Consider the following 15,810-nt stretch of genomic DNA (forward strand, 5'->3'; position numbering starts at 1 on the left):
GCTGGTGCTGATGATACCCACAGTATTTCCGTGAAATTGGGGCATTGACTGTGCATCCAGAGTGGCTGGAATTCCTTCCTGTTTCAGTCTTTGTGGATCCACAGGGCTCAGCCATGGCTCCAAGTGAGCAAACATTTCCTCAACCTCCATCCCTTACTGCTTTTGACAAACCAGTTGCGATATTGCATTGTAACGTTGGCTGCAGCTTTTAAATCCTCCCTCCCCCACACTTCCCCCATTGCACTGTATGCCAGGTGCTCGCAAGTATCCACAGTATCTGATGTTACGGAGAGAATAACTTGGGGAAATGGCCAGTAACTCATATTGCTGTCATTCACCCACCAACAAATATCACAATTGTCAGCAAGGAAATCTTCCCCCCCCCCCCCCCCCACCCCCACCTTCCCACAACTCCCACTCACAGACATTGTCTAGGGCTTACAGCTTTGGGGCCTTGGTTCTCAGAGTAGATGCTAATGTTGGCTAACAAGCCTGATAGCAGTAGCCAGAAGCAATGTGCAACCATCTACATTTTACCCAAATTTAATGAGGAAGATGTTGGCTTCAGTCCCTTGTGGTTTACACTCAATGTGCCAAACTTCTTAAGGTCTTGTGAACTCTTTGCTGGCATGCCTACGTGCTTCTTCTAGTTAAGAATAGCAAATTATTACATTGCAGCTGGACCACTACACGCCAATATGGTAGGAGGCAAGAAGATGCAGTTATTAAAAACTTTCTACAGAAACGTAAGGGTCATACATTGACATAGTTTACAGAAATATAATTATCTTTGCTGCTACAAAACTCATCATTTTTTAATAGTATTATAAATATTATATGAAGAGTACAGAGTGAATCTGATTACAAACATTTGCTTGTTATGCAGTAAAGTTCCATTTCAATTAAGTCCAGAGCAAACTACAAAATCCATTTTGCACAGAGAAAGGGTTGTTTTTATTTTGCTTTCATTTCAATTGAAAGCACAAGCCTGGATTGTACTGATTGACAGCCGGTAATCAACAGGGAAATGACAGCTGTCACTGTTCCATTCTCAGCATATCATTCACTTCTGCGCACAGGTGGTGAAAGATGGAGTTCGAGGCAGGCTGGGGGTCAGTTTAGGGGCCACTGACTGTCATGATGAAACACTACTGAGTACAGGACTGGAGCAGTGTCACATCAAGGTAAAGTTTGGGATTCACTTCAAATCTGGCCCTCAATATTACTCTAGGGAAGCCCAGCACCCACTTGTTAACCTGCTTCTTTGAGATTCTGATCCAGTGGTAAAAGTGATTTATTTTATTTTATTTTAATGTTTTTTAATTATTTGTTAGAACTTAAAGTATTTTAATTACATTAATGATTTTTAAATTTATTTCATACATTTTAAAAATATTTAGTTCAAATTGAATAGTTTTTAATTTAAAATGGTTCTAAAGCCTTTATCTCAGGGTGTTCACAGAGAACAACCTCAGGATATGCTGCCTGAGCACTGGTCACCTCTTGAAGCCCACGTTTCTTCGTCAGAGGATGGAAGTGGTGTAGGGTAGGGCCAGGTGTCAGCTTGTTCAGCCAGTTGTATCTGGAAAAGTTGCAGGCAGGTGGGGGCAATGAATTACATGTCTGGGCAGTGGGCTGGGCCAGGATGATCCAGTGTACTGTTTCTCGTCATACATACCCCTGGTTCCTGGAGCTACCCAAATGTCACAGCACCCCACCCCAACCCCCTCAAGTAAACAATTTGTCATATACTTTCCATTTTGTGCACCCTTCTCGATTTCATTTTATTTGATTGTGGTCCGAGAAGCTCAGTGCAAGGCAACGTTCATTGTGATTTTCAAGATGACCACAGTGACACAGGTCAGGACCTCCAGAGGCTGACTGCTGAGGAAGGCATCGAAAGGATAAGCAGGAAGCTCAGCTGGTTATGTGGGTTTAGAGTCACTAGGGGTTAGCTAATTTTGCACCTTCTGAGCACCTGCTGCAAGAGTAGCAGAGACTGCCATACCAGAACATGGTTCCTGAGATCGAGTTGACCACTGAGACGCAAACCATCATCCTGCAGGACAGATGGATGCCAGACAGACACAGCTGCAGCTGGTGAACAATACAGTTTAATTTCAGATTAATCAAATATCCATTGAATGGATTTAGAGGATGGGTTTCTGGCACCTGAAGTGATTTAGTAGCACGAATGATTCAGGTAATCAGTCAGGATTTACAGTACCCATACTCCTCTGTGTCTTGCAAATCATTATGACTATATTTTTGCAATTCTCTCTGATACTGTTCAGAATTAATTAATTTGGAAATTAATCCTTCTGAGACCACAAGAGGATTTCTCTCTTTGACATGATGAAGTTTTCTAGCTTGTTCAAAATTATTCTGGAAGTTGATGTACTTTTTGGCACCACGTGTCGACAACTCCCTTACACCGTCCCATGGAACAATCTGGACTACAAAAAGCTGGAGGTACCCATCAGGTCTGGCAGGATTTGTGAAGAGAGAAGCAGAGTTAACATTTCAGATCCTTTTCTTTCAAAAGGAATTTCTGAAGAAGGATTAGTGACATAAAGGCCTAAAAATTCAATTTGTTATGAGGCTTATTTCTCTGCTGCATGACTGAAAATGGACATGAAGTGGAATGAAATTTGTTAATAATTATTCCAGCATAGTTTTGCACCACCCCTTGCAAGCCTGACAGAATTTCTGCATCAAACATGCATCAGCAACAACCCTTTTAAATGTTCCACCCTGCTCTCAAATTCACATGGACCATTTCTCTCCCTTTTCTAGATCTCTGTCTCCATCTCAGGAGACAAATAATCCACTATTTACTATAAACCCACTGACTCCCACAGCTACTTAGACTTCCCATCCTGTCACTTATAAGGATGCCATCCCTTTCTCCCAGTTTCTCTGTCTCTGCCGTATCTGCTCTCAAGATGAGGCCTTCCATTCCAGGACATCTGAAATGTCCTCCTTTTTCAGGAAGTGTGGCTTCCCTTCTGCTGTGATTGATGGAGCCTGCCTCACATCTCCTCTGTTTCTCATACTTCTGCTCTCATCCCAATTTCTTCCAGGCAGAACAGCCCTGATGCATGGTTTCAACCCAAAACAGTGACAATTCCTTTCCTCCCAGATGCTGCTCAACTCACTGATTTCCTCCAGCGGATTGTTTGTTACCCCTTTTTGGGCATTGCAGGGTGAATATATTGTTCCAGGTACAAATGCTCTCAAATTCCCATGCTGGGCACTCCCAGCATGATTGGTTTTGATAAAGCAGCACAAGATTGGAAGCCCTGAAAGTTAAGTCCCATAAATAAAGCAGTCCCACCTCCTTCAGGTGCCCACCATCCACATAGTACTAATACCTCTATCCCTCAATCTCACCCCTGACATGCCCAGACTCTGACCCTAAACCCCTCCATCTCTGACCCCTGTATCCCCAAAGACCCAAGTCTGTCACCCCTCTAATTCTCTCCAAGACTCTTTGCACTCCATGAAATCCAGGTGCCGACACTCCCAACCACTCCCTAATCCATCCTTTTGAGGCCCAGGCACTGACCCCATGATCCAATTCTCTTTCCTGATTACCCCAAAAGTCCAGAACCTACACAACCACAATTTGTATCTCATCCCTCTCAACCCTGAAACAAGGACCTGACCCCTTGAGGACCAGACCAACAAATGCCACCTCAATTTCTTTCCCATTCTTCACCCACCTCAATCCTCAAGACATAGATCCAAGGTGGACTGCTGATCTCCTCATCATCCTACCCCTCAACTGGATACCTCAATACTTGCACCCCATACCCCACCTTTGGACACATCCTATCTCCAGTGCACACCCTTCTCCCAGCCTTGACCCTTCTTGTAGACCACACCCGACCTTCCTCTCAACCATTTACTTTGTTCACCTGCCCAAACCCATACTCTGATCCCTTTCATCCTTGGGTTTTATTTCAGCAACCCACCCCAACAACTGTCCCCAGTCTCGGTCCCAGGCGGCACATTGTCAACAATGAAAATGTCCCACGGCTTTTCAGGAGCATCCTACTGATATCACCATCTTGCCAATGGCCACGACTGTTTGCTTTATGCCTTCATTTCTCTGTGTGGTATTTAAGCCAGGTGCTTCCTTATATAAAAGGGACCTTGACTGACCTTGTTGGCTCCTAGCAACCAATGAAAGAGTAGCATGAGAAGAGCGGCATTAGATGAGGTCCAGGAGTGGGGCTTCAGATATCCTTTTGACTGAGGATCTGCATGATTTGTTTTTGATTACTTTCATAAAAACCCAGCGTACATATGATCAGCTAAATTACATTGATCTGTAGAGTAATTCCTTCACAATTTGATGTAATTGCTTAGAGACACTGTAAAAATAGCTGATTCATAAAGGTAAAAATATGGCCAGTGTTACTTTAGGAAAAACAGAAAAAATTGGATTGAGGATCAAGAGTGAAGATTTACAGATGAATGGTAAGAAAATATAGAAAGAACATGTCATTAAATATAATTGTGAGATGGAGGACACCGGGTGAAGAATAATTTTGAGGTGAAATTGAGAAAATTTTACAGATCACGCTACAGAAGAAGTTTGAAAACACAAATGTATGGGTGTCAAACTCAATTTACCTGGCAGGCCTGATCGACATGCTGGTACGTCCTGGTACTTGGTGAGAGCCACGTTCTGCAGCCATGATATGGATGACTGCAATAAAAACTGGTGTGGACTCGCTGAGCACAAAACGGCTCTTGGACCTAACCTTCACCAGCAATACAACCATCCTTGGCAACGCTTCCTGTTTTGTTTTCAGAAATAAATGGATCATAAAGTGATCACCCAATGTCGAACTTCAGACTTAGGCTGCTGGGTTGGCCTTTGTAACTGACTTGGAGGCTGTCTGAAGATGTTTTCAAACATTGATCCCTTCTCCAACCTGGATATGCAAGCAGCACAGAGCTAGGAATATTTCTTATTGATTTTTAACTAATTAAGCAAAAACTGAGTTTGATTAAATTCAAAAATGTAGCTAAAAAAAGACAGAAAAATATCATAGAGGGAAGGGAAAAGTAGTCTAAATCTTTTGTTTTAAATTCTATTTTGGATGATTATTTTAGTTTGGGATTATTATAACCTTCCTCAACATTTTGTACAGCTATATTACTGCAACATTATTGAGTTGTCAGTAATACATTGTGTGAGCTGGTAAGTGCCTGGATAAGAGAATCTGGAATTCCCTGGGATTTAGTTGTCGAAAGGTGAAAGTTGCCAATCTTCCCTGATCCCAGAGCATCTATTTATTGAAGGATTAGATATGATCTGACTAAACCATATTATAAAAAAGTCTGCAGTCTGCTGCCATCGAGATTTGCTGTATTTAAAAAAACTTAAGAACTCCTGGAGACTGACCTTTAGCAGAACCCACTAATTCCCTGTCAGATCTGTTGGTTTCTTAGAGCAACATATCACTGCACAATTTCACCTGCAGAGTCGTATTCTAACTCCTTCCTCCTCCAGGACAAATCACGCTGGCATTATGTTGCAGAAATGAGGCGAGATAAAAGTAAAGAAAAGCTTCACTTATATCTAGGAAACATTTTCAGATCCCTATCAAACATTGACGTTGATTAAAGTATATTACTTTGGGCTGATTGTAGAGTTTTTAGACTGCAACTCTGGAAAGCCAATATACTGGATTGTCACAGTAATGTCACCTACCCATAGGGGTTTTGGTTTTGCAAAACAAAACAGCCTGAGGCTTGGACCACCTTGGATTGAGTTCTTGTGCTCCCTTATCCACATGAATAGTTTAAGATCTCATGGGGGGAGGGTGGAGTGGTTTTGTGGGGGGAATTACTTGAATGTGAGGAGTGAAATGATTATGCCAATTGTTTGCCAGGAATACCACAGTACAGATCCATGGGGCAAATCTTCCTGTTGTTGCAGGAGGTGTGAAGAATAGCCTGGGCACAGTACAGGGAGGAAAATCAAGTGCAGCATTGCCTGACTGTGCAGGAGCTCATCCAGTTTTCTACCTCAGTTTGTCCTAAACACATGGCCATCAATTGATTATATTGTGATATTCAAAATATAGTGTTATGTCTAACCAAATTGTTAATTTATGTTAATGCTGTATGGGCATAGTCTGGGGGACGGAATATGAGAACAAAACTTGAAAGAGGAAAACCTTTTCTTTCACAGTTCATGCACAATCTGCAGTGCCGCTCATTCAGTCCCATGAGGAAAATTTCTCCCCATCTTTCCCACACTCAAGCAAAGTTCCAGGGAAGTTGAATTATCCTGAACCAGCGTGTTAAACATTGGGAATCCATAACCTTCCCTGGCAGTTATTTCAATGGTGCAAATGGATCACAGTTAAAAATCCTTTGTCTTTATCTGTACGGATATTAAAATTCTTATTTCTATTCTTACTCAATATGAAAGGCTTCACTTATGACACAAATTAATGATGATCGTCTAGAATTCGTCTCTAATTAAAACTGTGTGTGGATCCCCAGATGTCTTTTCTCATTCTCTATCGCCTACCTAAGTACAATTTAAAGTTTTCACTCGGTGATAAATCTTCACTGGTTTTCTACTTCAGACTGAGACTTGAGGCTTGATGTTTCCTCTCCTCTGACTTTATTTTCCATACCCCCATCTCTGTCTTAATCTTTCCATGCATATAATCTCCCCCACCCGATCCTTAACCTTGTCAGCTCACATGGCCTTGCTACTCCTATTTTCTTAAGTAAAAGTCATCTCTGGTCAATTCCTTGCACCACTCACCTGCCATATACCTCTTTCCCCTCCTAAACCTACTTCCTCATGTGTCTCTCCTTGGGGGGAAAAAATCTTTCTGCCAATTCAGATGGGACTGAACTTTCAAACCCCCAGCTGTTCAGCTACTGGCAACATACCTTAAAAACATTACTCTCTCTCTTGCCCTGGCTGTTAATCTATAAGATTATTACTAAAAAGAATTTATAGCAGAAATAACAGACATCCTTCCCAAATAGTATTTGCAAGTTTTTGTGCTCTATGCGAGTTTCTTGCCAGCCAATTTCATGCAATCAATTGGTATATCTCGTTAATGATTTCTTGCTCATGTGTCTATCTAGTTTCTCTTAACAATTGTCTAGACCATTTACTTCAAATATGCTGCGTGGTAACACCTTCAACGATCTGTTCACTCCCTGGAGAAAGTAATTTGAGGAATTTCCCCTCATGTCCTGTCTCCTCCCCATGAAATTCAGCTGTGTCTCATCTCTAAAAGAAATGTGCTCCCATTTTCCCCACCTCGTAACTGTATGCTTTTTTTTCAGAATGGATTGGCAATATATTTTTGTATACAGAGATATTCATTGTGACACCAGCATTTTTCACCAGCATATGTACAATACTTTCATTTCTCAAATGGATTTCCAATTACATTCTGCTTTTCAGGAGGGGACCGCTGTAATGCACTTATCTCAAGCAGTGATTTGTCCTGGAACTCATGATCCTTTCAACAACTGAGTTCAATTCTTCAGCTCATGGAGCCTGCTGTGATTCATCAGAACATTTTCATTTCTCCTTCAGAGCTAGCAGACATGATTTTCTTTGTAATGGCCAATGCTTTGTAGGTGATTTTGGGGTATTAAAAAAACGTTGACCACCCTGATCATGCCCTGACAAATTAATCTAAAAAAAGCTTGAGTCTAAAGTTGGGTTTAGAGAAGTCAGAGTCTATCTTCATATTTATCTGTCTCTGTATCCTTCCAGGTCTGTCTCTGTGTCTGTCACCAGTGTACTGTGTAGCATTGTAATTTATTGGTCTGGTTATTGTTAAACATTTTTTGTGTTGGTTCTATGGGTACTTGAAGCAGGATGCTTACAGAGGCACAATAAAACAACACCAGAAACCTCCATCAACTTCTTTTCAGCCAATAATTAACATAAACTATTTTGATAGTTTCATGTAATTTAACCTTCGCAGAGCTTTCCCCCAGTGTGAAAATGCCACTACAATATAATAGCCAATATAGTTATAAGTGTTCCAGCTTTTGAGCTACGTTTAAGATTAGAACAGGTTTTAATGAGGGAATGAAAGGGGCGTTTGCAGAATTATATCAATTGTGCTGTTGATGGCATCATCAAAAATAAACAGTCAGCATGAATTACTCTGGAACTGGTGCCAATACAAGCATCTGGTGTACAGTATCAGACAGGTGACAGGAAACTACAAATGCAGTATTAGGAAATGAACTGATGAGGAGGATGGGTCACCGTCTTTGCATTAATAAAATATCAAGCAGCGCAAACACCCAGTGACCATCCTGCTGAGAGACAAGAACAGAGAAGAACTTATAAAAGAGAGAGAGAATGAGGAGAGAGAGAGAAAGTAGGTGGGGGGGGGGGGGGGAGAGAGAGAGTTAGCATCTATTGAAAGGAGAAATTCAAAGATCTGTTCAGCTAAGACTCTGATGTCAGTGTCTTTGATTCCATCCCAAGACACACAAGCCGCTACAGTCTTGGCATTGCCACAACCTGTAGAGTAGTTGGAAAAGCCATCTAACAATAGAAAAACAAGACCTCTGGAACTGATCCCTAATGAATAACAAAATATGACAGAAAAATACTTCTGATGCAACTTCATGACCATTATTTGTGAGAGCAAGTTTGCCAAGGGGTCTCAAAGATGTCATAATTGTGACCATCTTCAAGGAATGAAATAAGTTCCATCGTGGTTGTTACAGAGAGCTCATCCTGCTGTCTGCCACAGGGAAAATAATCACAAGGGCCCTCCTCAACCACCTCCTTCTCGTTACTGAGATATTCCTCCCAGTTGTACTGTGGATGTAATGACCTTCACCATGTGAAAAATGTGAAAAAAAACGAGAGAGTAGCATCAACCGCTGTGCATTGTTTCTCTGAACCACAATCAAACAAAAAGGATAATGGAAAATAATTTCCAAATATAGCTGTCTTTATAAATTTATTACCATTCTACTCTGGCTACACAGTGATATGCAAGATTTGATCATAACCAATGGGTCAACCGCAGATTCAAACCTAGAGCAGACTGGGCTCAAGCAAGACTGTGTCATTGTACCAAATTGCTTCTCAATCTCTTGCTGCAATAATGCATTCTATTTCCATTAAGCACCCTCTGAAGTGGAACTAAGCTACAGGATGAATGGGAAATTGGTCAACCAGAACCAAGATGAATGCAACCATCTTATGGTATTAGATCACACTTATATAGGTGCATATTCAGAGGTCAAGCTCTGAGTCATCATCTCCTTTACTAAATTGTACAAGAAGATGGGGCTTACAGAACACATTTGGAGGACAAACATCTTCATCAACAATACCTACCACACAACATCTCCTCAAGATACACAATGCCATGCAAAATGTGGATCATTTTTGAATGAACCTCAGGAAAGGTAGCTGTTAATGACAGAAGTCTATACCCACTCCAGTATACCAGCATGGCCTTTGGCTAACTGAGGAAAAATGTGTTTAAAAGTCCAAGGCCTCAAGCCTTTAGGCTATTGAGCAATGATCCCCATTCTCCTGTAGAAATGAACAACCTACAGTAGGTACCTCAAAGTACTGGAGAAATACCATTAATGCTGTCTCCTCTAAGTCCTCTAAATTCATTGACAGAATAGCGCAACCAACATCAGTGTCCTCTCCAAGGCCAACATCTGCAGCATCAAAGTTCTGATCGCACTCGACCAGCCTCCTCATCCTCACAACTGCCATCTGTTGCTAAAATATGTGTTCCACACTGTGCTCCATTCCAGCAAGAGGTTTCTAAGAGGACAGACAAAGTCTCCTTGAAAAAAAATAACATCCTCACTCTCTATTGGAATTCCTAGCCTGTGATTGGTCAAAATGGAGAAGGCACTGAGCTCCACGAATCTCTGTGATGGGAGCACACAGAGACCATGTGCAAGAATGGAAGAAGAGCACAATATCCCAAACAATCCACCCAAATGCCACCTGATTCTGCAGATTCTACATAGAACTGACACTTTAGAACGTACAGAACCGGAAAATAAACAGATCATCCTTGACACTGAGGGACTGCCTGATTAGACGTTTGATGAAATACCCCGTGGTACACGAGTTTAAAGGACACCTGAGAGCAAGAAGCTGCCATCACAGGCAAGGCCATCTCAACCACTGCCTTCTACTCATCACCACTGATCCCCTTTCAATCCCACTTCCAACCCTGGGGAAAATAACTTTAAGTCACTTTCAATTGCTTTATCAAACTCCTAGCTGCCCAACCTTTCCCTCTCCATTCATTGGGATACCAGGTCCCCACTTCACTTCTATGTGCTTGTTTTCAGTAAAACCTTCCCTCCCTCCTGGTGCAACCCGTAGCTTTGTCATCTTCACTGGTTTGAAAGTGTCTGGCAAACAAATAGTATTGGCTGGACCACATCAAGTGTTATTGAGCCTTGCGGTCCTCCAGAATTGGAGGAGACAGAGTGGCACAGAAGTAGTGCTGCTGACTCACAGCTCCAGGGACCAGGTTTGATCCTGACCTTGGGTGCTGTCTGTGTGAAGTTTGTGTGCTCTCTCCCAATCTGTGTGGGATTCTTCTGGTTGCTCCAGCTTCCTTCTACTTCCCAAAGATGTGTTGATAAATTAACTGGCTACTGTAAATTGAATCTGGTGAGGGTGGCAGCAGGTAAATTGGGGGATGGGGGTGTTGACGGGCATATGAGAGAGAATAGGTTGCTGAGAGATAAGTGGAGTCATGGGACAGTTGGGATTTCTCTGAGAGCCGGCATAGACTTGGATGAGACTGAGTAGCCTTCTCCTGTGTTATAATGACAAATGAGATTCCCCTGGTCAGAACGGTGTGTCGGACATGAGCTCTTATCCAAACCCAACTCTATGTGAGGAGAATAATCTTGGTTCTCATTAAATGTGAAAACTAACCTGGGGAAGAGAGGAAAATTAAAGTTGGGGGTTACTGTTCCTACATCCACTCTGTTAGAATGGTCAGTTGATTTCCACCTTCGGAGAATGCTGCCTAATTCACACTTTACTATGGCTTTGTAAGAATCTATGTAGGGTGCCTCATGGTTACAATGTCATTGCAAGCAACTCACTTGATGTTACATGGCTACCTCCAGTTTATGTGAGGGACAGGGGAAATATTTTTTCATTAACTCCTCTTTGAAAATACCAGGTTGTACTTCAAATTTATAAAAACATTCAAAACTTTTCTCAAATTCCTCTCTTGCTCCTTTTTTAACATTATTAATTCATTTATTTTAACTTGTTCAATGCCTGAACCAAATAGATAGAGACTTCAGATGTATGAATTATCACTTATTCGTTCATATCCCATACTCATATTCTTGTGACGTCTCAAATGAATCCAAATATTATTCTGTCCAACACGAGTGTGAGCAATAACAAACATCACCTTTGTTTCAGCATTAATAACTCAAAATATGAAAAGAACTTAGCCGGATATTTTCAAACAGCTCCCTCAGAGACAGACATTATACAAATTCTCTGCCACATGCTTTTGTGCCATTCCTGAAGGAAATATTATAGAAGGTCACTTGCAGATTAATTAAATTGGCCTGCTTGCAATCATTTGAAGGATAACTTCATTAAATTAAATATACAAAATATTGACAGGTGACGTGGGGGGAATTTTAACCCCCAAAATGATAGGAGGAGAAAGATTCTTAATTCTTTCAGCTCCCATAATGTGGTCACTTAGATATTGGATAGGAGCAGATCTTCTGCTGAAGTCTGCCAGAATAGATCTAAAGATAAACTCATAACTGGGCTATTTCCCAGTGGTAGCTGTGGAGCAACTGCCCCAGGTAAACATGATGCCCTATTGATGGACTCCTCATGGAGTCCAATGGGACAGAACCAACTTCCAAATGCCTGCTGAACATTACACCAGCTACAGTGGTCCCATTAAATCAAATGGGGAGAAATCAACTAGCAAATGTAAAAAAACCTAAAGTTGTGAAGTCAGGATGATGTGTATAGTCTGACCTACTGATATGTGCTGAGCAGGTCAGACTATACAAATGAAAGAAAGAAAGGGGCAGAGGAATAGCACGCAAACATGGCCAGTTCTAATACAAACTGAAAGAAAGACCAGGTGATCTGAAGTTGTCGAATTCAATATTGGTACATTCAGGCCTGTTTAGAATGTTCCAGTATGTCAGACTATACAGACTTCACAACAATAGCAACACATTTCACAGACTTCATAACATTAACAACACATTACACAGATAAAGGATCTTAACTGTCCATTCAATGGCTACATCATTTCACCCTATTAGCTACACTCTCATTGTTCCACCCATTGCCCTCCCCCACCTTCTCTGCTAGTTAGACCAAATTGCTTTCTTTCTCAGTTCTGATGAAGGGTCTTCAACCTGAAATGTTAAATAGTTTCTCTTTCCACAGATGCTGCTTAACTGGCTTATTTATGTGTCCAGGACTGTGAAATAAATCATGCAAAATTTGTATGGAGCTCTTGATAGACCTCACCTAGAGGACTGTATTCAAGCTATGAGACTGTAGTTGAATGGGTTTGGATGGCTGCCCACTATCTTAGTATTTCTGTCAAAGATAGTGGAGGATAGCCCGTAAGATGAAATGCTTTATTGAAGAAAAGAATTTACGGTGTATTTCTTTTTAATGTGCCTCCTCCCAGAAAGGCAATTTGTTTAAGCCAATTCAGCACTCATAATGTAATAAGATACTGGAGAACAGTTGATCACATGATACAATCCTTAAAGAGGTCTTCTTTTTCGGCATTCTGTGAGGATGCATCCACTCTGGTTTTATGGGTCCTCAGAGGACCAAGAGACCAATGTGGGAACCACAGATGGAGCAGGAAGTGCCTGATGGGGTGGGCAGGTGAGCAGTTTGTGAGGTGCTTCAACCAATCTACTCAGTAACCCTTATTCTTCATCTTCTTTACTAGCAATATCTTTTCCCATAATCACTCTCCCATTAAATTAGGAAAGGTCTCTCCATCTTTCCGATTTCCAAGTTTAACCCCTTTCACTAAATGTGTTCTTAGCTGTCCCCTTGCATCTTTAAAATCATTCCCTGTCCTTTTGCTCTGGGTACTGTCTTTGGAGGAGGTTGGCCATCATTTTTAGGTGAAATCCATTAAATGTGCAGAGCTTCCTCTTATCCACATGCCAACGTGAAATACCCCAATCAAGCCATGTGTTAATACCCAGACCTGCTTCTCTCTAACTGGTCCAACATGTATTGCAGAATCACAGAATGGTTACAATACAAAAGGAGCCCACTCAGCACATCAAGACCATACCTGCTCCACGTTAGGGCAATCCAGCTAGTCCCACTCCCCACCCTCTCCCCTTAAACTGCAAATACTTTTCTTTCAGATACTAATCCAGCTCCCCCTTGAATTCTGACTCCACTAGTCCCTCATGTCGCTTTTGATTCGTCAGTCACCTTCACTCAATATTCCTTGGTACTTGACTCCTCCATCAATGGAAAAGTCTCTCTCTATCTACTCTGTCTGTATCCTGCATGGTTTTACATACCTGTATCAGATCCCCTCGCAACCTCATCTGTTCCAAACAAAAACAACTCCAATTTATCCAGACTATCATATAACTAAAATGTTCTGATGAATCTCTTCAGCACCCTATCCAAATCCTTTAAGTTTTTCCAGAAATGAGCATAGTACTCTTGAGAGTGACAAACTAGTGCTTCATAAAGTTTAATCATGACTTCTTCTATTAATAATCCTTACGCTACTTTAGTTTCTCAATCCACCCTCTTTCAATGAACTATGCACATAAAACTCCAGACCTTTCCTGTTCTTGTATCCTGTTTAGATTTGTGTCCTTTAGTTGAAACTACCCCTTCTCATTCTGAGAGAGACAGAGTTGTACAGCGCAGAAATGGGCCCTTCAGCCCACCATGTCCACGCCCACCCTTTTGCCCACATTAGGGCTATATCCTTCTATGCTATGCCTCTCTAATTGTCTCTTAAATGTAGTGATAGTATCTGACTCCACCACCTTCTCTAACAGCGAGTTCCAAATACCAACTGATCTCTGTGTAAAAACGTTCCACTTCAAATTCCTTTTGAAACTCCTTTCTCTCACCTTAAGCCCATTGTTTTTGGTAACCCTACCATGGAAAAAAGATTCAGACTACCTACCCTTTCTTTGCCTCTTATGATTTTATATACATGTTTCTGGTCACCCCTCAGCCTCCTTCACTACAAGGGAAACAAACCCAGTTTATCCAATCTCTCCAGTCCAGACAACATCCTGGTGAATCTCCTCTGCACTCACTCCATTGCAACTACATCCTTCCTATAGTGTGCTGACCAGTAATGGATTATAGTGTGTTGTCACAATACTCCAAGTGTGGTCTAACCAGTACTTTGTAAAGTTGAATCATAACATCCCAACTTTTATCTTCTACGACCTATGAAGGCAAGCGTGCCATATTCCTTCTTCACTACCTGTGTTGCCACTTTCAAGGAACTCTGTGCTTGAACGCCAAGGTCCCTCTGGTCATCAACATTCCTTAACACCCTACCATTTACTGTATATGTCCTACCCCTATTTTACTTCCCAAAATGCATCACCTCACACTTGTTGGGATTAAATTCCATCTGCCAATGCTACCCCCAACTCTCCGTCTGATCTATAACCTGCTGTGGTTTTAGACAACCTGCCTCACTATCCACAACATCACCAACTTTTGTGTCATCGGCAAACTTACTAATCATACCTCACATACAAATCATTAATTTATATCACAAACACCAATGGTCCCACCGCTGATCCCTGAGGTACACCATTGGTCACAGACTTCCAATCAGAAAAGCACTACCTCCCACCCCACCCCGTCTCTTACCACTGAGCCAATTTTGGATCCAATTAACCAGCTTGCCTTGAATCCCGTACGTCGTAACCTTCTGGACCAGCCTACCATACAGGAGCTTGTCAAATGCCTTACCGACAAAATCTTCCTACTAAGATGTAAAACTTCTTTTCCTCAGCATTAAATTTCATCTGCCATCCATCTGTCCATTCCACCAGTCTGCCTACATCTCCTTAAAGGCTGTTACTATCCTCAGTTCACCATGGCTCCAAGTTAGCTGCAAATTTGGAAATTGTGTACCGTACACCCAAGTCCAAGTTACTAATGAATATAAAGAAAAGCAGAGTTACTAGTAATGTTCCTCCTGTTGTTGTGTGAAATCGTTCTTTTAACTGTCTTAAGAATCAAGGACTCTGGACTCGAGCTCTGCAGACCAAAACTAGTTTAATCACAAAGGCAAACGCGGGACAGAATGGATGGGAACAAACACACGCTCAATCACGTACAGTATACCATGAACCCAAGAGGGGAAGCGCAACTGGGGTAAAATACACACACACACACACACACACACACACACACACTAATACACACAAGCACACAGTAACAGTGTAAAACTTCAGGATATAACACTTCAATGCCCTTCCCACACTGGCATTGGCCCTTAACGCTCCCTGAGTCTGAGTGAAACGCTCCCTGACCATGTGGTGATGCACTCTTACCAATGATCACTGCAGCGTTGTCTCACTACTCCTGGGGTCGTCAAAAGAGGAGGGCTAGGGAAGGCAGCCCTTTTTATGGTGTTAGGAGGCTGGGTGGAGCCTCACTGTTATGACTTGAACGAGCCAATGGTGTGGAAGTCAAAGACAAAGGTTCCTGCCACAGCCAATGGTTAGATAGGTTCAGAGACAAAAGGTACTCTCACACCT

This window comes from Pristis pectinata, chromosome 8 (assembly GCF_009764475.1).
Source record: "Pristis pectinata isolate sPriPec2 chromosome 8, sPriPec2.1.pri, whole genome shotgun sequence".
NCBI lineage: Eukaryota > Metazoa > Chordata > Chondrichthyes > Rhinopristiformes > Pristidae > Pristis > Pristis pectinata.